The sequence below is a fragment of the Chinchilla lanigera genome, unplaced genomic scaffold (assembly GCF_000276665.1).
Source record: "Chinchilla lanigera isolate Chin_1 unplaced genomic scaffold, ChiLan1.0 scaffold00147, whole genome shotgun sequence".
Classification (NCBI taxonomy): domain Eukaryota; kingdom Metazoa; phylum Chordata; class Mammalia; order Rodentia; family Chinchillidae; genus Chinchilla; species Chinchilla lanigera.
This window is the reverse complement of record NW_004955548.1, coordinates 302,428-327,450: the sequence shown is the minus strand read 5'-3', so window position 1 is coordinate 327,450 and position 25,023 is coordinate 302,428. Positions and strand designations below refer to the sequence as shown.

Here is a 25,023-nt window from a genome sequence, read left to right as displayed (position 1 = left end):
TTTGGCCTGTCCTTAGTGAGAATAGTTTGTTTGTTGGTTGGTTTTTCTTCTAAACCACAATTTAAAAATTGTAAAGTAAATATCGCTTCAGACATTTGTTCTTGTGGCAGAAGTTTCTCAATTATATTTCCCTTTTTATTTTAATAATTGATTGGCATATGTATTTAATCACAAATAGCTGGGAAAAAAAGAGAAAGTCAGATATTTCAGTTTAAAAGTTTATTACCATAAATAATTTTACCCTAGACGTCACAAGTATGATAAACGTCCTTTAGTTTTGCATCTTTAAAGACTTACACTATTGGGAAACATAAATATATTTAATACTATGAAGTCAGCAATAATGAGTCTCACAAATCAGGTCAGAATTGCCTGAGGAGCAGCTTTGCCTTGTTTTTCTCATTGACTAGTCTAGGTGTCTTTGTTAGTCGTATAGAAAAACACATGTTTAGTACTAATCTCAGAAGTGAGAGTTATAGCCTTTGTCTAAAAGCATAGGTTAAACCAAAGAGGAGAGTTAGGACCTAGGAAGGAGAGAGAGATAAGAATGAGAGGTAAGATTAGGTAAGAGCCCCCTAATCTTTTTTGAGCAACAAGGACCTTTTGGAAAGAATAATTTGAGCTCAACCAAACCAACAAGAGCAAAAGTTCAAAATAACCAAATATACATATCTCCTCTTTATAAACCACGTCCTCCACAAACTCCTTTTTGGCATATTTGAACCTTCTCATTTTGTGTCTCTCTTTTTCTTTCTGGTAGGGCAATTATACAAAATCCTCTCACATCAAAAATATATCGCGGCTTTAAGTTTTGCGCAGGTGGTGGGACAGGCTTCGTTGGAACAGCCCTAACCCGGCTGCTGAAAGCTAGGGGCCACGAGGTGAAGCTGGTCTCCCGACCGCCAGGCAGGCTAGGATCATGTGGGTCTCCTGTCCTCTGCGGGGAGGGGGGCAGGAGCAGGCCTGCAGACCCTGCTTTCTCCAGCAGGAGGAGCTCGCCAAGTTGGGGCTGCCCAGCTGCGATGCCGTGGTCACCCTGGCCGGAGAGAACACCCTCAACCATCTCTGAAGGTGGAATGAAGCCTTCTAAAAAGAGGTTCTCAGCAGCCGCCCGGAGACCACCCAAATAATGTCAAAAGCCATCAGCAAAGCCCCATAACCACTCCAGGCCTGGATTGTAGTCACAGGTGTAGTGTACTACCTGCCCCTCCTGACTGCAGAGTATGATGAGGACAGCCCAGGAGATTTTGATTTTTTCTCCAACCTTGTGACCAGATGGGAAGCTGCAGCCAGGCTTCCTGGAGATGCTACATGCCAGGTGGTGGTATGATCAGGAGTTGTGCTGGTCCGTGGAGGTGGTACCATTGGCCATATGCTGCTGCCCTTCCTCTGGGCCTGGGGGGCCTCAAAGGCTCAGGCTACCAATTCTTCCCCTGAATTCACATCAGGGACCTGGCGGGAATCCTGACCCATGCCCTTGAAGCAAACCACGTGCACGGGGTCCTCAATGGGGTGGCTCCAGCCTCCACCACTACCGATGCTGTTTGCCCAAGCCTTGGGTGCTGCTCTGGGCCACCCAGCCTTCATCCTTGTCCCCAGCACTGTGGTACAAGGTGTCTTTGGGTGAGAACATGCCATCATGCTGGTGGAAGGTCAGAAGGTGGTCCCCGGTGGACATTGGCCACTGACTACTAGTATTCCTTCCCAGAGCTGGGGGCCGCCTTGAAGGAAGTTGTAGCCTAAATAGAGAAGCACACGGCAGGAGCCCAGGCCTATCCCCTGCCAGAGGGTCCCTGGTTAGACACTGTGAACAGCCTCAGGTAGTGCTCTACTTGAGATCAAAAACCGTCTAGTTCTTCAGGATTCCTCTCCTCGTTGTTCTGTTGCCCCTCCTTATTTAACTGAGAAATTCTCCAGTCTCAAGGCTGCATCTCATCAAGTTGGGACCTTGACCTCTTCAAGACCCTGTAAAAAAATTTCGAAGGTTGGTTTCTCCATGTCGCACTGTTGCCCCAGTTCTCCTTTGTGCTAGGTAGAGTACTCTGCAATTTTGGCAATAAAGATAAATTATCTAGCTAAAAAAAAAAAAAACCACCACACTTACAGCTTTTTTCATACCTTTTTGTCCTACTTATCATAATCTTTCTCTAACAAACCTGGCAATTGCTACTTGGATTTTATTTATTTATTTATTTATTTATTTATTTATTTATTTATTTATTTATCTTTTTGAGACAGGGTCTCACTATGCAGTTCACGCTGGCCTTGAGCTCACTTTGTAGCCCAGGCTTGTCTTGAACTCACAACGATCCTCCTGCCTCAGCCTCCCAAGCTGGGATTACAGGCATGCGCCACCACACCCGGTCTTTACTACTTGGATTTTAAAGTGCCATTTTCTTTCTCCCTTTTTGGTCTCAGATTGTTGCATTTTAAATTTGGTTAACTGCCAATAAACCTTCCAGTAGCCTGGAATAGTTTTTATCTTTACTGAAGAGCAATTTAACCCTGTAATTGTAGTCTAAGAATTTATAATGTACAAGAAATGTTCTAAACATATCAATTAAACAAAAATACCAACTCAAACTGGAAGCCAAAAGTAAATTTATCAATTAGTTAGGATTTCTAACAACAGGCTTGTTTAAATTTAGGAAATAGCATTTATGCCCAGCAGACCATCTGGGGTAATGTTGCAGGGAGAAATTCTTTTCCTTATCTTTATTTTGTAGGCCTAGAACTTTTATTTTTTAATTTTCAGTTTGTCCTCTTGAGCTTCTCCTCATCATTAAAATTAAAGTAAAAGAGCAAAAAGAAAATAAAGTAAACTGCTCCCACTCACTTAGCAGTTAGACAGCTAAGACCTCTGGGTCAAAAAGACCTACCTTAGACCATGCAATAGAATTGTCAACTATTCTGTGGCTGTTTAGGTCCCCTTACTGGGATTAAAATAAAGAGTTAGATGTCCTTGTTCAATTTCAGGCCTTGGGAGGCCAGTCCTTCATGCTAATTAGTAACCGCAAATTGCCTTACAGCTTTGTACCTCACAGCTTTTCCTCACTGTTCTGTTTGCCTCACACAGTGGGTTTCAAAGGTGCCTCACATGGGGGAGCACTTCTCACAGTGTTCAGCTGGCAGTGCAGAAGATGAAAGATATCATGGATGACACTTGGTCTGAATACTGACAGACCAAACGGGGCTGATTCAGAGATAACTTATTGTGAGTCTCAAGAAAACAGCCCCAAGCTGAAACCTCTGTGGGTATTTATTTCTATCTCAAAGATGTAAGAACAAAGATACAGAACAAAAACATTTGAAACATTTATATAAGAGTTTTGATCAGGAGACAGAGAAGGAACAGAATGGTTTACTACATGACAAATGTCAACCTAGTTTAAGCAAGCTTATCAGGTGGGAAGCTTATTGGAGGACAGGAGGAACACAAGGGCCAGAGCAAACATTTCTGTGAATAACTTATTGTTAATTTGGCCTGGGTGTTTCCTCTACAGATCTGCTGTAATCTTTAACCATATGTTCCTGGAGCCTTAGACTATTGCCAAGGAATCCCTCCATCTTAACCTTCATTTCAAGCACTCTTCTGTCCACAATTTCCAAGTGTTGAGGGCTTTACAAAGATATATGTGAGGGCAAGGATGAGATATAGGAGGAGGGAGACTTACTTTGTGATTGAGGAAACCTATGTGGTTGTCAAAACCTGCTGATGGGTTTGTGTACCTGTAATGTAGAAAAGAGGTTTGGGAGGACAGGGCCTTATGTAGGATACAGAAGAGCCTAAGGAATAAGATGAGATGGATAGAGGGTTAATACTGGAGAAGGTGGGAGTGACTGCAAGAGAGCAGACTATAGCAAACTGAAAACTTGAGAGGAGTAGGCTATATACTGGGAAAAGGAATTAAGAAATAAGGTAATAGTATTGCTGTGTGGGTTTGAGGTGAAGAAACTAGATAGGGACTAGATAGGGACGTGAGAAGAGGGAAATACCCTAGATATCAACTAAGTCAAAGCAAATACAAACAAAAATAAAAAATCAAACAACAAAAACTACATAAATACTAAACCCATAAAAAACCATAACTATACAGTGCAAACAAAAAAATCCTAGAAGATACATCTGATGGGAAATCAGTTTAAACACTCCAACAAGGCAATGTACATATGATTCACATGTAACCTTTTCTTAATAGAAAGCCTGGGTGTTCACACCCTAATATCTCCTCTGAGTTTTCCACCACAAAACTGAAGATAACTCAGTCTCAAGACTTCACTCTGCCAGCTTTCAGGCATCCAGACAGAGTCTGATGCAGACATAGTTCTTGGGTTAGTAACACTTCTCATCCCCCCATCTGGGTGTGGTGCTGGAATTGGTAGGCAGATTCACCGGCAAGTAAACGTCCAACAAATCGGGGGTGTAGTTATGTACTCTCTCTAGTAGATTTCATCAGGAGATTGCAATCGGTCTCATGCATTGGCTATGGGTTCTCAGGATATGTCAGTGACTGCTGTGGAACTGCTCAGCTCCTCACTCTCCACATTCCTTGGTGATGTGCTTCCCACAACTAAGCTGACCTTTTTGTCAGAGCATCTTTTCTGAGCTCCTATGATGTGACTCCATCTGTAGTCAGACATGCTGAATTCCAAATCTTATGCTTTATAAAGATGATATTGGAGAATATGACTTAGTTTTGTTGGCACAGACTTCTTAGTAATGAATGCCAGAATTAGACATAATCATCTAGCAGTGCCATGTTGGAACAGTCACAAAGGCAGAGGACCTTAAAGTGTACTATCTGATGAAGCATCCTTGTCTATATTTGCAAAGGAAAAGTGACTTTCCTGCTGAAAGCTAATCTTGTTGTAGTGTTTCAGGTCACCTTCTTTGAGAAACACTTCTCAAATGATCAAATCCCCCATGTCCTGACTGAATATAGATGAAGCAACCTACTGAGGACATGGGCTTCCAAATGGCTCTGGGAGCAGTTTGTAATAAAAGCTTCCTAATTCTTTAACACAAGTTACTGCAGTGAAGGCTCAGCTTATAGATTAAGATTTGAATTAGGCCTTTAATTCTAAGAGTGGATTGAAAGCCACATACAGAGAAACCATTCCTTAGAAATTCTACCCAGGAGGATTTGACAAAATGTTCAGAAATTTATACTCATACTAAAACCCACCAAAGACTATAGCCAAAATTATTTTAAAGTCCTACTAAGGCTCCCAGGGTAAGAGAATCCCCACATTTTAATAATAACAGCACATGGAAAGAGAGAAAGTTAACCATATATATGTTTTAGTATCTATTTCTTTTTGACATATTGACCCCAAACAGTAGTTATCATCTCTCAGGATTCTGTGTTTTGACTCAGCTCAGCCGAATTATTTCTGATCTCTGTGCTGTCTTCTGACAAACATAGCCTGGCACATCTATTGTGAGTCCTCTTTCACACATTATCAATAGATGACAGAGAGAAGCTAAGAAAGTATTCCAGTATCAAGTAAGAATCAGGAATGGGCTTTCACCTTTTGCTTTCATGAAAATATTCCAAGTATTCTTAACAGAGGCAATCCTGCCTCTAAAGAGTTCAAAGTGGTTCTTGATGGCAGGGTTTGAATGATTTGTGGCAGTACATACATAGTTAACCCTACTTTTGTGGTATTAATATTTCATGCTCCAGGAAGGAGTTAATTAATAAGAAAACCAAACGTCTAAAAGTCTCTTTGAAAAGTGGTAATAAAGACAGTTTAAGAAACATATACTGTCACCTCTTAGGTAGATGGTGGGGTGCCACCAAGACATAGGACTTCTCATTTTATAGTTCTCATGCTCACTCAATAATCCCTCTTGATGATGACGATGACGATGATGACGATGATGGTGGTGATGATAATGGAAACAAAATCTTCCCCCTGGGTCCTAGACACCTAGGTGTCATGTGAACTGACTGGCTTTTTAAGGTGCCAGACAGATAGGGACTTAGAACAACAGATGTTTCCTCTTTCCATTTGTTTAACTAATGTAACCAAACTGGTATTTTCAATTATTTCCCTTTTCATCTTAACCTTTACTTAACTATTATTAAATCCACAGTTTAAAGGTGGTAGAGCATTTAGGAGAGCTTTAGTACATATGGAAATCTATGTTAATACCTACTCAGTAGTGAAGCCTGGAATTTCACTAGAGTCTTGTGTCCTAAAGCTGCCAGACATCTGAATACTCTAATCTTTCTGGAGTCTCATGCTCCAGACTGAAGCACAGAAATCAAGATGTTGGAGTTTTCCTCAAAATGAAATAACACAACCTACATTAAGTATACATTAATCTATACTGATATAAATACATGTTTTAATTAATAGATAAAAGAAAATTAATTATCCTTATTAAGTAATAATATGTAGCTTCCATTCCTCCACGATATGAGACTTAATTCTGCCCTTTCCAGGGAGCAGGGCTCACTTAGTGACTCATTTCTAAAGAAAAAAGTAGGTGAATAAAACAGTTACTGTATACTGAAAAAACATGGCAGAACCCATAGCCCTAATCTAATCACTGTCAGGATCATAGACATTGTTTGGCAGTTCCTCAAATGCATAAGAAATGTTTACAACATAACCCAGCAGTCCACTCCTAGGCGTATACCTGATATTAAATGATACATCTACATTTTAAAATTATATACATATTATATAGCATCATTATTCATAGTAGCTAAAATAAATCAAACACCCATGCACCTACCAATTGATAAATGGAAAATTTAAATGTGATATATTATTCAGAAATAAAAATGAAGTATACTGATAAGCTACATCAATTAACCTTGAAAACATTACTAGTGAAAGGAATGAGATAAAATGGGCAAGAATTTGTGTGGTTCCATTTATATGAAACTAGAATAGGTTTACCAGAATAGGTAAATCCACAGAGGCAGAAGTCATATCTTTAGACTGGGGCATGGGATGGGGTTTAACTGTATTCAAATACTAGCAGAGTTTGGTTTGATGGAAAAGTCTAGTATTTATTGTGGTAAATGTTGTACAACTGTAGACATTTATTAAAAATAGTAGAATTATATCCTTAAATATGTGAATTGTATTGACTATGTGGTAAGAAAATTACTTTAAAATACTGTGGTCATTCCGTATGACCATAGGAATGACCCAAATTTCCCACACAAAGTCCTTGAAGCATATATTTTACATAAACATGGATGTGGTGAATTGACAACTGGTGGTCAACTTGTAACACCTGGCTGAACTGAACCACCTGAGAATTGTTGCTGGCAGCATAAGGGCAGAAATGGGGAAGTTGAGAGGCCATTAGAAGCTATGGGAAGCTGTAGGGAAGTTGTTAGGGAGCTGCTGGTTCTCTTGGGCTATTCTGCTGAAGGACCTGGTCATGCTGGCTTTCCTGATGAACTTGGCTGTTCTCATCAGAGGAGCTCGGGACCTTGTTGGCACTGAGAATAGCTTTGATTCGCTTTGGGGGAGCTCTGCATATATATGAGCAAGATATTAAGTATACTTTTGTTTATAAAAGAAAAGCTGGAAAAGAACTAAACATCAGCCACTAGGGTACTGACTAAATATAGGGACATCCTCATGATGAAACATTTTGACATGAGAAAGAAGCAATGAAATCTATATTTTGGTGTAACTTAAAATGTTATCATAAAAGTGTTTGTACATGGAAATATGTTCATAATGAAGGTAAAGACAGATTACAATGATCATAAATGACCTGATGCTATATTTTCTTATATAAATCTCTAGCTATTTGTCTAAAGATTTCAAAACACGAAAATTAAAATGATCTTGTAGTTTTTCTCATATGTAGCTCTCCCTAACATAGTAAGATATACTTTCAATCTGGAGGCCATCGGTATCCTTACACACTGGGACTGTCCCTTTCCACTCAGACTTCTATAAAGCTCTATGATATGGCTTGGGCCACAGCCTCTCCCTCCTCCATTCCTGCTCAGTGGGGTTCAAGCTTCTATCACAAAGTGGCAGCTAGGTACCTCTATCATTAAACTTCTCTACAAAGAAGTGGATTCTGGAGTAAAAATTGCAATAATCTCTCTGAACTCCCAGCTTATGAACCTATGTGGAAGCTTTACACTGATTCTAATTATATATTTAAAACATGTAAGTGCAAGGAATCCATGTGGTGAAATACTAGGTAGCTCCAGCACGTCTTAGCAGTAACAGGTGAGTGGGCGCAGAGTAGGAGGCAGGTGACCTAGAGAAGGATCAGCAGATTGGGGTCTCGGCAGCTGTGTTCAAGGTGTCGGGCAGACAGAAAGACTATGGTTTGGGGTAGGAGATCTGAGAAGCCTTGCAGGAGTGGGGCACTAGAGGATGAATGTGCTTCTCTCTAGAAGGGACTCATCTCCACTATGGAAATATTAACCTGCACTGAAGAAGGAAGAGATAAATCAGGGAACACAATGTAGATTTCAAGACAACACAAAATACAACTGCTTTAATACATATGTACATTTTCTAAACAGAGGGGACCCAGTTCAATCCTCTACACTGAGGTAATAACATTATACAATGAAATGTAAAGTAAGTTACCTTTCATCTACATGCATAAAAATATAAATGCCTGATTAGAAAAACTTCTAAAAAGTTATAATACATATGAAAGTGTTAGAGTGGTTTCTTGCTAGGTGTTAGGCTTTAGAGTATGCTTTATAAATTTATTTTCTATATCACTTATTTTTGCCCATGGTTAATATCTATTTTTCTTGCAATTATACAAAATACTAAAATACCTGAGAAACTGAATTATCCTCTGTCTCAACCAAAGAAAACTCATTTACCATAGATTGGGAGCATCTCTGAGGTACAGGAAGGTAGGCAAACTTGGGGGAGCACTTTCCACAGTATTACTTGATATGCATACTCCAAATTCAAAGCCACACAGACTGCCATTGGTATTTCACATTTGGACAAAGTTACCTGGGGAAAACATAAAGCCTTAATTTTCTTTACTGTGCTGTGCCCTGTTTAGCAGTAAGGAGGATCTTTTTCCCATAAGAGGCAGTAGCACACACAGGTCAGATACATTTACCTGGAAGTTGTATTCAAGTCTAAACTCATCACACTATTTGATAGCCCTGTCCTTGTGCCTCAGTTTGCTGCTGTTCATAGGCAATAGGTTGTGGTGAAGATTAAGTGAGAATGTGTAGGTCATTACTCACAAAAGCACTGGGCACTAGGAAAATCAGCAATAAATATTATCATTTGTATTATTACCATACCTATCTTGGTTACTTTCTTCTTGCTCGGACAAAATACCTGACACCCACAAGCCAAAGGAGGGAGGTTTATTTTTAGTTCACAGAGGTCTTAGTCTATAACCTTGCTCCAAGGCAGAGTGGCATGCAGAGGGACATGCCAGAAGAGAAACAGTTGATGGCATGGCTGGCAGGAACCAGGAAACAGCCAGCCTTCCTTCCCCACTTGTTCCATTCAGGCTACAAGCCTACTGGTTGGTGCCACTCGCACCAACCTTTTGTCTTCAGTAAATTCATTCATTCATACCCAGAAGTATGTTAATCCAATCATTGGGCTAATCCAGTTACCACACACCCATAATCTACGGTCACACACACTAGATCCAGTATCACACACCCATGATTGTGCCAGCTCTCAAAAGCCCCATCTATGAGCACATGAGGCTTTAGGTGGACATCTAGATATAAGCCATAACTATACCTAAATTGATCCTTAACGTTTTTCATCAGCTTTATTATTACATGGATTTACATAAATTAGCATGGATTAACCTTCATATATTATATATATTAAAAAGTTTGTGAATCTTTAAATAAGAAGTCATTTCATTGGTATTTTTAAATATACATGGTTGTATCTGCATAGGATTTCTGCTTAACAATGTTTATTCAAGAGTATAAAGTCTTATTTCCTTTTTTATATTTTTCTCCCTTTTCCATGTTTATTTACAATTAACCTGTTTGACTTGGAAGTAAAAAATGATGTCAATAAAAAATACCTCCAATACTTAGAAGAATGTAGCTCACTATCACAATGACTAACATCCCTAAGCCAGGAAACTATGGTACTAGAGTGGTCTCAGAACTAACATATGAATCTGCACACATGCATGTCTAATGGGCACCTGTAGGGAAATATTAAATGCTCAGGAAAACAAGCATGTCCTTCAAATGAACTTTATGTGCACAATTCAGACCACTTCCCCGGGTCTTAGTGAAGGCAAAGTCCATGATATGAATGGTGTTTCACAATATGTTTTTCTCTGAGCTCTCCCAAATAGATCCCCTTAGGTTGAAAACAGGCTGCTCTTGTTTGCTCACCTAGTTATTTAAGCCACAGAAAAAGAAAAGTCAGGGACACCATGCAATTGCCGAGCACTTAGCACCACAGTTTCCTGAGGAGGAAAATTCTGACAAATCCAAGTAAAAGTTGAGTTTTATTCAGTACAGGGCACAAGGAGCAATCATTATATGGGACTAAAAACACTTTTGCAGGACATTCTTTGTGTGATTAAAAATAATAAAAGGAAAGGAAAATACACACATGCCCAACAGTCATAACACAAATTTAGATCAACTTCTACATAAACTGTACTCCTAATCAGACCAAGATTGGGGCATCGTCTACATATATGGAAGCCAATTCCAGAAAATTACTGTCTTCTTTCACCAGATGGTCCATATTAGGGCTCAAATATACTGAGTAAGCCTAAATGAGTTAATAGTTTGGATAAAGACAACAAATGAATCTTGAACAAAGGGAAGGTATTTCACATTCAGGATACACTAAGACATTGTTTTAGGCTATTTGACTGTTGGAAAAACTTTAGGAGGTTAAGAACACCTGGAAAAAAGAGTTTGAGAATATTATCTGCATATTCTGTCAGTACTAACTAAGACATATAAACTATGAAAATGGGTGTGTCTGTTTTAGTAAGTCTAAAAGAGGACACATGACAAGGAGGCACACATGGCAGATGTGAGATGTGAATGTGCATCTGTTCTCATGTTTCTTCTTTTTCCATGAGGTGCTCAGAAATCTGTATATAAATTCATGCCACAAAAGAATATCATATTTCACTTTTAGTTGTAGACATACATAATGGATGTATAAAGAAATGTCTGATAAATGAAACACTTAAAACTTTGCAGAGTAGTTACCTCTGGGGAAGGAAGAGGTTAATGCAATGACAAGAGACTTCACAAGGAATTTTAATTACATATGCAATAACTTATACAGAAACATGACTATGTAGAAGTTTATTATGTTTAATTTTTGCATTTTTGAAGTATTTCATAAAAATAGTTTTAATGAACTTCAATTCTTTCAAAATCATTCAGTGATTTAGAAATTGTGGGAAGTATAATCAAATCTAGAGATAATCAGTAACACATCACTTATTAATTTTGAAAAGTGACTTAGTTTTGTGTGTTTCCTTCCATTTTTTCTGCACAGTGGTTACTTCTGGTGGAGGAAGAAAGTACTGCAATAAGAGAAAACTTCAATGTGAGTTTCAGTTGCACAGGAAATGTTTTATAGAGATTGGGGCATAGTCTGTACACATGAAAAGCAAGTCCAGGAAATTACTGTCTTCTCTCTCCAGATGGTCCATATTAAGGCCCAATCTCTAGTGAATAATATTTGATATTCAATAATTATTTGTATATCAGGAACATTCTATGAAAAGCAGTTATTTGGAACCTAGAACTCCTGATTTTAATCCACTGTATAGTAGAATTATGTTCATGCTTTGTTCTGTATTTTTCTTTTTGGAAGCACAATGGGAAGTTGTCATTCTAATGTCCAAATAGAAAATGAAAGAGAATGTCAAGAATGGACATCAAATAACAAGTAATTAAGAGATGAGCTGCTTTTTCCTCTACTACATGATCAAGTAACTTGTTCTATAAAGAAGTGACAGCAGAATTTTTCAATCATAAACCATTTCTTGCTGCTTTAAATCTAACTGATCTCTAATAAATGGGCACTTTAAAATAATGTTTGTTGTATATATATATATATATATATATATATATGTGCTGCAGTATTACGTGTTAGACAGTTTCCATAGCTTTTCTCACTCCCCCCATTTTCTCTGCAAGTATCAATGTGTGCATTTTACAGATGACCCATAGAGTCATCACAAAGGATAACTCATTCTAGAATCACAGACAGGTAAGTAGAGCCAGTAATAATGACCTACCAATTATGATCTAAAATTGAGATCACATTTTAAGTACTTCCCTTTCAATTCAGCATAATCAACTAAGGTAAATTTATAGATCTTAATATAAATTTATCTTAATATTAAAATTAATGCATTTTTCCATTTACCTCTACATTAACAAAATACCTATGTCAAGACACTTATTTAGCTCACAGTTTCAGAGGTGGACAGTGTGAACAGCATGACATAGGTTCTGGTGAGGGTCTCAGGTAGCAGGAACATGTACCAGAGGAAGATACTACACTGCAAACAGAAAGCTACAGAAGGCATTATACTGCAAACAGGAAGCAACCTGTGGGCTAGGTAAAGGCTTTTATAGTAAGTCCCACTGACAAGAACTCACTCCAGGAGATCAGTATTTCCATCCTAGAGAAGTGCCCTCTTTGACCTAAGGACACTTCTCAATACTACCAGTATTCAGAAAACGAAGATCCTAAATATACAAATTTTTGTTGGGACATCCTTAAATCATATAAAATACATAGCAGTCATGTTTTTTGAAAGTCTAATACATACGCATACTACGCATTCCTTTGTACTCATATATGAATTATTTGTTGACAGTTTTTGCAGTCTTTGTATTTATTACTAATGGATAAACATGTAGCTCACATCAAAAACACAAATGCATATATAGTATCTTATTATATTTATTTTCAGATTTCTTATTCAAGTAAAATTTAAAATTATTTATTTTCAGGAGAAATTCCTAAAACAAAGACATTCAGTTATGTTTAAAATTTTAAATAAACATGTAACAGGTGATTAGAAATTAAAACAAATCAGGGATTATATTGGCATTTGAGAGGGGAGAATTTATAGACAAATGGTTTTAAATGCACAAAAATATACTTCATACTGTTAAAACCTAAAATTAACTAGGGAGATACTGTTTATATTTGAATATTCAGTCACACAACAAAGAGAAACATGAAAAAGTATACTAATTGTTATCAGATTCTAACATGCTTCCTCTATCCATAATGTGGGAAATAATTAGTAGGTATAGAGAGAGTCTAAGTGACACAGCATCAAGGATAGATTTTACAGAGAAATATATCAAATTTTGATGCCTAATATTAGATAACACATGCACTTTTTAGATGACTATGGAAAGTTTATGAACTTTGGCTGTATCTGAGGCTGTTAATGTAAGACATGAAAGCATACCTAGAAGAAAACATGGTGTTAGCAATGAGTTTTGGAAATGACAACAAAAATTCAGCCAACAAAAGCAAAACTAAAAGGAACTACATCAAACTAAAAAGCTTCTGCATAGGAAAGGAAAAAGTCAAAATGAAGAGGGGAAATATATTTGCAAAGAATATATACGATTAATACTTAATATCCAAAATACATATAGAACTCACACAACAAAATATCAAAATAAAAAGAACTTTATTAAAAATAGATAAAGAAACTAAACAGATATTTCTTTCAAAAATATAACAGTGGTCCAGAAGAATATGAAAAGTTGGTAAACATCACTAATCTTCAAGGAAATGCAAATCAAAAACACAAAGAGGTATCACCTCACACCTGTTAGGATGGCTATTAATAAAAATGAAAAGGTAACACATTTTGGCAAGGATATGGAGAAAAGAGAACATTGACACACTGACAGCTGGAATGTTAATTAGTACAGACATTATGTAAAACACTGTGGTGATTTCTCAAAAAATTAAAAATAGAACTACCATTATGATCCAACAATCCAGTTCCTCTTCTGAGTATATACTGAAAGGATATAACATCAGTATGTTGAACATATATCTGAACTCCCATTTTCACTGCAACACTATTCACAATATTCAAGATAACCAGGTGTCTGTTTATAGTATGCATAAGTAACTTTTGTTGTGTGTGTATATACAATGAAATATTATTTAACTCTAAAAAAGTAGATGCTGGCATTTGTGATTACATGGATAGAACTGTAAGACATTGTGCTAAGTGACATAAACCATATACAGATAGAAGAATGCTGCATGATTCCACTTACATATGGAATCTAAAATATTGAAGCTCATTGAACGAGATTATAGAATAGTCATTGCCAAGGGTTGGGTAGGTTGGGGAAAGTGACAGATTTTTAACAAAGATTATAAAATTACAATTATGCAGGATGACTAAGTCTAGAGATTTAATGTACAGCATAATGACCACAGTTAATAATAATTAATATACGCTAAAAATTAGATGAAAGTAGAATTCAGGGGCTTTCATTTAAAAGAGAAATATGTGAGGAGATAAATATGTAAATTTGTTTCATGTAGTAATTACTTCTGTTTGCACACACATATACACATATGTACAAACATGATATATAACAAATATATACAACTTTTATTAAAACTATGTATGTATAGAAATGTTTATGAAATGACAAAATCACAAGGACTAATGAAATACAAACCATAAGGAAGACAAATAATATTAATAAAATGATATAACAAAATATTATTTTTATGCCCAGACAGGATGTAGGAGAGAAAGGCAATTTGAGAGATTATATGAGGGGACAGAAAGAAAAAGGAAAAGAGAAGGAAATACAAGTGAAAATACAAGTGAAAATGTGTTCATGGGGGGTAACCTTCCAGATTGTGCCCCCAGGGACCTGCTTCCAACCAGGCCCTGCCCCTTAACAGCAAGTCAGTTATAGCATCTTTATGATGCAATCACCTCCCAAAAGCCCCACCTCTGAAAACATGAGACTTTGGGAGGACAGTGCACATCTAAGCCCTAACATATACTTGTGCCCCACACCCACATTTTAGGAGCGAGAGAATCTAAGAGTATAAACAGACTGCAACTTCTCACAGGCTGCATGCAGACAGGTCTGAGGAAAGATCCAACCTCTGCCCAATTCCAGTCCTGCTGTCTTTATCCACCAAATTCTGGAGCCTCTATTTTCCTCCTTAGTGGGACATTTACTCTGCTCCTTCTAGTGAGATTCAGCTCAAGGTCCTCTGTCAACCATGAAATTTCAGACCCCTTCCCCGTGTCCTTCCACTGTCCCTGGAGCTCCTAGTTTCCTTTTCTCACTTTGCTCAATTCTCTGTGATTTCAGAAGCCTCTGAGGGGTAGAAAGGAGGTTTGCTCAATTGGTGCAGGCTGTTTCTCTCCTTTCCCCTCTCCTCTTCCTTCCCCTCCCCATTCTCAGAACCTGTACCTGAGAATTGTAATTGCCACAGGATTCTGAATTTATCTCTTATAGTGGTAGCTGACCTGTCTATACTGTAAACGTCCCTTCCCAGAGATCAGGCCATCAAGACTTCAAGACCCCATGCCTGTACAAGCAGCCTACACTTTCTCCCCACCCCCTGTCATTTTTGTCACCAGGACTCTATGGAGACAGCTGCCCAGACACATTTTTTAAATCATTCTGTGAGCTCAGAGGGAGGCAGTTGCATAGCAACAGAGGCTCAGACCCAAATATAGACTCTGGAAGAAAGAGCAGGCCAGGTAATGCTGAAGCTATTTGGAAAACGGATAAAAATTATATTTCCAAAACTCTCTCAAAAACAGCCCTCCTCCTCATCCTCCTCCCTCCCCCTCCTCCTCAAGTCAAGCCCATCTTATCCTTGCCCTATGGACCCAGTCCTATGTGCAGAGTACTCTGCTCTGGGCAAAATCACCACTGCTTTATCCCTCCATTTTCAAGCACCCCAGGGTTTTATTAACATGACAGGCTTCTATTTGTTTAGGGCTTGATTTTCACACAACAGGTGGTGGTCCATCCTCCGGAGGACCCTGCAACATAGTGCTGTTAGTCCCCTCCCATAACATGAGGAAACTGTTTCACCAAAATAGCAAGAACAAATCTTGCCTCTCCTCCAAAGCACCTTGCACTAATTCATGAGATCACAGAGCTGGGATTCAGCAAGCCTGAATTCTAATTACAGTTTATGAAATCATGTCAAAATCCTCTAAACCAAGGGCAGTATCTCACTTAGCCAGAGTTACTGATCCAGATCCTTAGAATCCAGTGTGTGATCTTTGCTTTAAGAGACAAGAGCCACCCACCTACCTGTCTCTCTTGCCCTTTGCTCAACTGGAAGACACTGTTCTGTTACCCATCAGTGGAGTATAATCTCATTTAGGACCACAGTTTCGTTTCTTCCATCAAGGACACCTTCTTTCAGGGGCTCCCCATAAGCTGACACTTTCTTAGCACCCCCCTCCACTTAATTTCCAGAAAGCACACATCCTTAGTCACAGTTGAAACACATTTTAATCCACAGAAAATGATTCAGAGTGAGGTAGGGGTAGTTCCAGGGCTGCCTTTTTAGTTGGTGCCTTATTAAAACAGGGTATCATTAATCATTTACCATATTATCACTTGACTCATATATTTTGGTGTCAGTAACAGAAATAAGCAACCCAAGTCCAAAGCCATTTAATAAGCTATTTTGCATACTTTTAGTATGCCTTCAAGGTACTCATAGAAGTATGCTTTTCTTTTAAGCTCTTAAAATGAAAAGTCTTCTAGAGCAATAAGAGCTGTGAGTCTGCAAGTTTACTGACTATGTAAAGCACTCTTCCAAAGGAAATGACTGGGGAAAACAAGTGGTCAGATTGTCAACAAAGACAAAAGCTGTTAATACCATACCTACTGCTATAATGAAGGGAAACAGGCTTTTTTACATATGCTGTTAGTGCCAGATAGGTATATGTGTTTTTCAAGACCCAAATAAGAACTTAATAATTTGAATGGCCTTCAATACAGAAGCCCTGTTTTCACCCTCAAGTGAGTTTCAACTGAAGTTTTAGCAGGGATTCTGAAGATGATTCTGATCTACATCCAGGTGAAAGAACCCTTGCTGAGAGATCATGTCAAAGAGCCACATGAGTTCCTTGTTCTAGAGAAGAAACACAAGAAAATTTATGGCACCATTTGTTTAGAGGGTCCAGATCCAATTTCATCACTTTAAAGGCTGAATTAACACTCATAGGAACACTATTGTTATGCCCTATTCATTGATACATGTGGCTACAAAGCATGTACTCCTAACCATAGAGATAAATAGCATAGAGGATGCTCACCAGCCCCACTACCAGCAGCAAGGAGAGAGCTCACCAACCAAAGCATCTTGAATTGCTGGTGGAAGATCTGTAGCAAATGTGTCAGGAGTCATACTGTTAAGGTGGTTTAACTCTGTTCTTATGTTTACCTTTACTGCTGTAGGGACCCAGGCTTCCCCTTTCCTCAGGGAAGGCTTATGGTAGAGCTATAGCCAGAAGCTCTCCAAAGTTAATGTTTACTCTATCTTTTATGAAAAGTTAAGTTTAAGGAAAAACTAGGACTGTTGGTATGCTGTAGAGAAGAGTGGCCCCTGAGGATACAAAGAAAGGAAAGAGGTGATTTGTCCAAGACATGTATGAGGAACAAGGTCTACAGGTATTTCCAGGGGTAGGGACCTAACCACTGCTCCAATACTAATGCTTGGGGAGGCTTCTTGGTGGCCCATGTAAGGCAGCTGTACAGATAGGAGACAGATTTTACTATTTAGATGGAAAGACAGAGCACGACCAAGTGTCCTGAACACTCCAAGCCAGCTAGTAAAATGGTCACCTCAGCCTTGAGCTGTGTAGACATAGGGATGATGGTTGAGGAGGCCCTCCTAGAGTAAATCTGGAGGATAATTTCCCATGAATGGGACTATCAAAGAGCATGATATTAAGCATTTGACTAAGGAACTTTAAAATAATTTCACCAATGTGTCCACAAAAATATGTGAAGAGCACTTGGTTTTCAATATTTGTACAAATAAAGAATTTTAAAAATATTAATATTTGCTTATGTGATATAGTGACGTTGGAAAGTTAGATTATTTTTCATTTTCTGTCTCTTATTATAAAAGTGTATTTCACATGTGAATTTCTAAATCCAAATACGATTCCACATAATGCCTCATATTATGTCCTCGAATGATTCTAGTGTTTAAAAAGAAAACTCGGCCAGGGATTTAGCTCAGTAGCAAAAGCGCTTGCCTGGCAAGCGCAAGGTCATGAGTTCAGTTCCCAGTACCGGAGAAAAACCAAAAAAAATAAAATAAAATAAAAGAACGGGTCGTCCAAGCTTAGGGAAGATAGGCCAACTTGCAAAGGTAAGTGTGAGTCTCAGTTAAAAAGAAAACTCAGTTAATAAATTTATGTTTATGCTGTATCCTCTTTAAATGAAAAATGTAGGGTCAAGAGAACTCTACACAATGTTGTAAGAGGAAAAAAATCATACAATTTCTTTGCAGAGATATTCTGAAAAATGTCATGAAAATGAAGAACTTTTCACCCTCCACACTCTTAGATCTTTACTACATAGAATCACAGGCATATGTGTCAGCATGGTGTTATGGCTTATGTCTCTATTCTCCCCAAAGCCTCATGCATTCATTGGTGGGACTTTTTAGCAGTGGCTGGATCTAGGATGTATGAATATGGACCAAGGGTGTGTGATAAATAAATTAGTCAACTGATTAGTTTATCATAGTCCTGGATGTGGATAATGGGAAGGCCCAGCCTAGGTGTGGGAGGCACCATCCAATACACTTTTAGCCTGGATGAAATAAAAGTCCAGAAGGCTCACTGCTTGCTCCCTCCTGGTATGGATTGTTTCTTCTTTACCATGACTCTCTGCCATGCTGCCCTGCTTTGGAGCCAATGGACTATGGACTGAAACTTCTTCAACCTGTGAGCTAAAACAAGTCTTTCCTCCTTTAACTTATAGGTGTCAGGTATTTTGTCACAGCAATGAGGAAGTAACTAGGATAGATTTTGGTACCACAGAAAAGGGGTACCTGATGATGGTACTTGATCATGTGGTTCAGAAGCATTTGAAAAGTGCTCCTGGGAAGGATTTGGAAAAGTTTGGAGATGTCAGCTGAAGAAGCAGCACCAGAATGGTGTGAGTCAAACTTGATGGGAAATTTTGGTCAGAGCTCGGAAGAACAGAATGCGGATAGAAATGTAGCCAGAGAAGACAAGGCTCAAGAGGTTTTAGTTGGGAACAAGGATAGCATTGACAGTTGGACTCCAGATGATACATGTATTGCTATGGCAGAACATTTGTCTGCATTTTGCTCATGCATACAGACTTTTCAGGGGGCAGAGATTAAGTATGGCTGACTAATTAATCTGGCAGGAGAAATTTCAAGGCAGTCTGACGTTTAGGCAGTGGTATGGCTACTGTTGGGGGCTTTTATTTTCCTTTATTTGATTATACAATTTTTTCATTTTTATTTTACTTTTTAAATTTATTTTTATACTTTGCTGTTTTTCTCCTCCTGTATGTATTTCTCCACACTTTTATTCCACTAAGTTACCTTTTTCTCTTTTATGAGCATATCTACATATGTGAGCTTCTCTTCCTCTTGCTTTTTTTCTCCCAATATAACTTATAGAGGGTGAGGGAATTCTTCCTTGTCTCCTTATCTCTCTCCTACTTTTATCTGTACCACTTTACCTGGCCTCTTTGTCTTGTATCTTATTCATTCTCAATTATTTTATTTCCTCTCTTCCTTTTTGTCTTCTTTAACCTTTTCTCTAATATTTATGTCAGTCATAGAATTGTTTCCCATCCCATCTCTTGCTACCAATTTTTTTTTTATTTTGTTTTGGTTTTTTCTGGTACCAGGAATCGAACTCATGACCTCACACTTGCCAGGCAGGTGCTGTGCCGCTGAGCTAAATCCCCAGCCCCTCTTGCTACCAATTTTGTATCCAAGTTTTCTTGTTATCTGATTCTAAATATATAACATATTTTTCCATTATTAGGATCTTTTGTCTCTCTCCTATTTCCTCCTTTCCCCAGTTCATAGCAGAAGACTTTGAAAAAAAACCTTTTTTTTTCTTTTCCCACCTCTTGTATATTACCAGGTCCCTAAAACCCTAGGCTTTGGCTAACTGATTCTACACAATTACCTTTGGATGCTGTTTTTCACCATTAAAGGAGACATAGACATCACATTTAACGTACATTAACTGTGGGTCAAGACTTACGTTTTTAATATGCTTACACCATAATCATGGATTTCTTCTTTAGGCTAAGTGGAGATGCAAAACAAGGTCTTGTGGTATGTTATTTCTCAAACAGCCCTGACAGATGCAACTGTGATGGATTAGTCGATAAATCTTGTAGCTGATTTGAGTGCACAGGAATAATCCTGACTCAGTGGACAATTTTGTGCCAGTGAATCTGTCTGCCAAATCCACCATCACGTCCAGGTAGAGGGACAGCAGGAGTTCCTAACCCAGGAATTCAGACTGTATCAGACAGCAAGAATGTCTACAACCCAGTAGAAGTTCGGAGTCTGAGTTAGCTTCATCGTAGTGGTAGAGGGATCAGAAAAGTTGTTGTAGTGTGAGCACACAAACTCTCTGGCAAAGAACCTATTGGGAATCACATATGCAGTGGCTCATTGGAATGTTTAATGTATGTTCCCATCAGACATCTTATAGGTATTTGTATGTTTTTATTTATTTAGAAATGTAGGGTTATATCATACACTTCTATGGTTTCGTGCCTTAGGTTGTTACTTTTGTATATTTGTTCTTTTATGGGCTCTGATTTATTTATTTATTTATTTATTTATTTTTTTATTTTAAAGATAAAAGGAGGGAAACATTAACAGACATACAACATTTTACAACATATCACAAGCACAATACAGACAATATAGAGTTACAAACAAAGTGGTAGGGAATTAACAATGGTGGTTGTATTACATATTGATATCTTCAAAGTGGCTTCTCATGAAAACAGATATAGACATGCAATACTGGTCAACCAAAGGCTCATTGACAGTTTCTTTCAGCATAGAAATAGAAGACAGAAGAACAACCATGTTATCTATCCTGTATATACATGCATACAAAATTTCTCCTTCTTTCCCTTCTCTTTTCCCACATCCCAGAAGCCCTTTATATGGGCTCTGATTTAATATGTGCCTAGGTCCTCTCCTTCATCTTAGCCCGCTATTTAATTTCTTCATGGAAAACCCGAGACAATATTAGTAACATATTTCTTTATTCTTTTTCCAAGCATTTAAACTCTTCCCCCAAATTTTTAAATTCCCCATACTGAGCTCCCTTGTTGGAGACAGGACTGTACAGGGTTAAGTTGCTGGATACAGGGATCTCTGACTGTTTTGGAAAAGAGCACATGCATGATGGTCTGAGGTCAAGATAACTACAGCTGAGGCAACTAAGGACATGGGCTGCTGAAACCCCCTATTCCAGAATAATAAAGCTATCAACCTTAGGGATAAGATAGTTCTCGTAACTGGCAAAATTTACTACTTGAAGTCTTTGAGCTGACTTCCAAGGTCCTGCTTAGCTCCTGGGCTTGCCTCAGTATTTCTTTCATTTGTTTGAAAACCAAATAAATATGAGCACCCACACTCCCTGTCCCAACCTCCAGGGAATCTCAAATTCTGTTAGAGGGTTTTAACAATCCAGGAGCCCTAAAATCATACCAATTGTCTCTTTTATTTAAGCTGTTCACCATCCATTCACTTAGGAGACGAGCTGGACCAAGATTCCAATACTCCCTCATTCACTTCTATTTTCTCTATTATTTCTTGATCCAACCCATCTTAAGCCTTTGGCTCTTTCATAAATAATCTAGCATATTGTCTTCCCTATCAGCAAGTTCTGGCAACCACATACCTTTCCTCAGTCACAAAGTAAACCCCATATCTTTCTCTTGTCCACACAAAATATCTTCTAAAATTTCTCAATACATACTCTTCAACTCAACTAAAAGTACTCCAATAAAATCAGACTCTAAAATCTAAATTTTCTTCTTATCTACAATTTATCCCCCTTCAAACCTCCCTCTTAATGCCTAATAATCCTCAGCCAACCACCTCCCATTCTCCCCAACCCCCTCACCTACTTCATTGCAACACAACCACAAATAAGTCATAGTGTGCATAGATAACAGACAAAGCGGGAAAGTGTAACTGCAAAGACTATCATGTAGAAGCTTTGTAAGGTTTAATAGGTAGATGCTCTTATAGCCAGAATAATTCTTTGGCAAAATATAGGGACAGAATACAAATCATTTAAAATAAATAATAGAAAGAATAAATAGTAGCACTGGACATACAAAACTGAAAATTATTGACAGGGAGGCAAGCCAAAAATTCTCCTCACTTCTTTAGTCTCAGAACAGATGGGTTTCTATTCTTTGGAGGAGCTCCAGCATTCTCCTTCAGCTTAGATGTAATCTCTTGGTTTCTAGACAGACTCTTTCACTTCTGCCTTGGACCCTTCAGCCTTCCAGTGTAGACTCATCAGCCTTTTGTCGCAAACCAATCAGCCTCGAGTTACAGATTTGAACAGAACACTGCAGTAAACTCCAGACCTTGGACTGAATCCTTTAGTCTCCAGCATGCACTCTTCCTCATCCAACTCTGTGGCTGACCATTATAAGCCAATCTAATAACTTCTTATACATTTATATATCTTGTGTTATATCTATTTCTCTACTAAAGCCCTAACTGATACAGCACAGATTCACTAACATGATAACAAAAATGATGGAAAAAATTTGTCAAATATAAGAAGAGTTTAAAATACAAGTAACTCTTCTAGAATAACAAATAATTATAATGAAAAAAGATCACAAAGTCATATCTGTATTAAATTCTCAGATATCCAGCAAAAATACCCCAGCAGTTTTAAAGACCCAGACATCACATAAGAAATTATACTAAGTAGAATCAAAGCCAACTTTTCAACACAAACCATAAAAGCCAGAACAGCTGGGAGTGAAGCATTTCATGCCCTAAGAACAAATAACTTCCATGCCCAGTTAATTTACCAAGCAAAGCTATTCTTCAGAATAGATTGATAAATAAGGTATTTGCATGAAAAAGACCAGCTCAGAAGGTAGATGAATGCTAAATCAGCTCTAGAGAAAATACTTAAGAATGTTCTTGACAGAAACAATGAATCAAAAACAGCTAAAAACACAGTGGAATCTAGTGAGGTCAACAGCAATAAAAAGCATCAGGAAAACAAAAACAAAGGATGCATAAATAGATAAAGAAGCCACTGAGAGTAAATAATCAACACATCTTGAAGGCTTTAAATCTTCAATTAAAAGACACAGATTTGCAGACTGTATAAAAAAACAGAATCCAATAATCTGTTCCATTTCAGAAACCAATCTCATGTACAAAGATGGCCATAGACTAAAAATTAAAGGATAAAAAAGCAATGTTTCATGCACCAGAACTCCGAAAAGCAGCAGAAATAGCAATTCTAATATCAGGCATGGTAAACTTCAAACTAAAACTGATTAAGAGAGACAAAAAAGGTCACAACATTGTTAAAGCAACAATCCAACAAGAAGAGATATCATTGATAAGCAATATATGCACTGAATGCTAGAGTGGCTATCTTCATAAAACAAGAACTTCGGAAACTAAAAGCTCAAATGTACACTAACAAAATCATAGTAGAGAATTTTAAAACTGCACTTTTGCAAAGGGACAGACCAACTAAACATAAAATCAATAAATTTCAGAGCTCAACCACACCCTTGAATATACGGAGTTAATACACATTTACAGAGTATTCCACCCCTCTCCAACAGAGTACACATTCTTTTCAGCAGCACATGATACTCCTTCCAAAACAGATGACACATTGATCCACAAAGCCTACTTAAGTAAATACAGAAGCAGTAAAATCACCCCATCTGTGCAATGAAAACTGAAATCAGTGACAGAAGAAATTTCAGAAAAGGTAGATGCTCCTAGACAATTAACAATGTACTCCTAAATAACAAATGGGTTACAGAAGAAATCAAAGAAATTTAAAATTTTCTAGAAGTTAATTACAATAATGGTATAACTCATTGGCACTCTGAAAACAGTTATAAGAGGAAAATTCATTGCAGAAATTCTCACATTAGGAAAACAGAGCAAGCTCAAACAGACAACCTTATGAGAAATTTTTTCTTTTTTGGTACTGGGAATCAAACTCAGGACCTTGTGCTTGCCAGGCAGGCATTTGTGCCATTGAGCTATATCCCTGGCCCGAGAAATTTTTAGAAACTTGAATAACAACAATAAACCAACCTCAAACTGAAATTAAAAAGGGAAATTATCAAGATGAGAACGGAAATAAAAGAAAGACTCACACCAATGCAATTAGAAATTAAAAAGGTGAAATTACAACAGACACTTTGGAAATCCAAAACATAGCAACTACTATAAAAAATTATATTCCAACACAATAGCAAATTTTGAAGAAATGGGCAAATTTCTAGACATGTATAAACTACCAAAACTAACTGAAGAAGACATAAATATGCTCAACAACTTGGTAATAAGCAATGAAATTGATACAATAATAAAGAATCTACCAACTAAAAAAAACCCAGGACCTGACAGACTCACTGCTGAATTCTACAAAACCTTTAAGGATGCTATATCACAAATATTCCTCAAGATCCTCAAAGAAATTGAAAAGGATTGTGTACTCCAAAATTCATTTACGGCAGCCAGTAGTACCCTTTTCCCAAAACCAAATAAAGACTGAGGAAAAAAGAAATGTATAGGCTGATCTTCCTAATAAACATAAATACAAATATGTTCACCAAGATCTCTGAAAACAGAATGCAGCATATGATCAAAAAGATTATACGTCATGATCAAGTAGGTTTCATCCCATAGATGCCAGGATGTTTCAACTTATATAAGTCAATAAATATAATACATCACATAAACAGATTTAATCTCAAAAACCAT

The 25,023-nt window shown here is 37.7% G+C and overlaps 1 pseudogene; it reads left to right on the top strand.

The window, feature by feature from the left end:
- The first annotated feature begins 210 nt into the window (after positions 1–210).
- LOC102008035 lies at positions 211–1,962 on the top strand (annotated as a pseudogene).
- The last annotated feature ends 23,061 nt before the right edge of the window (positions 1,963–25,023 follow it).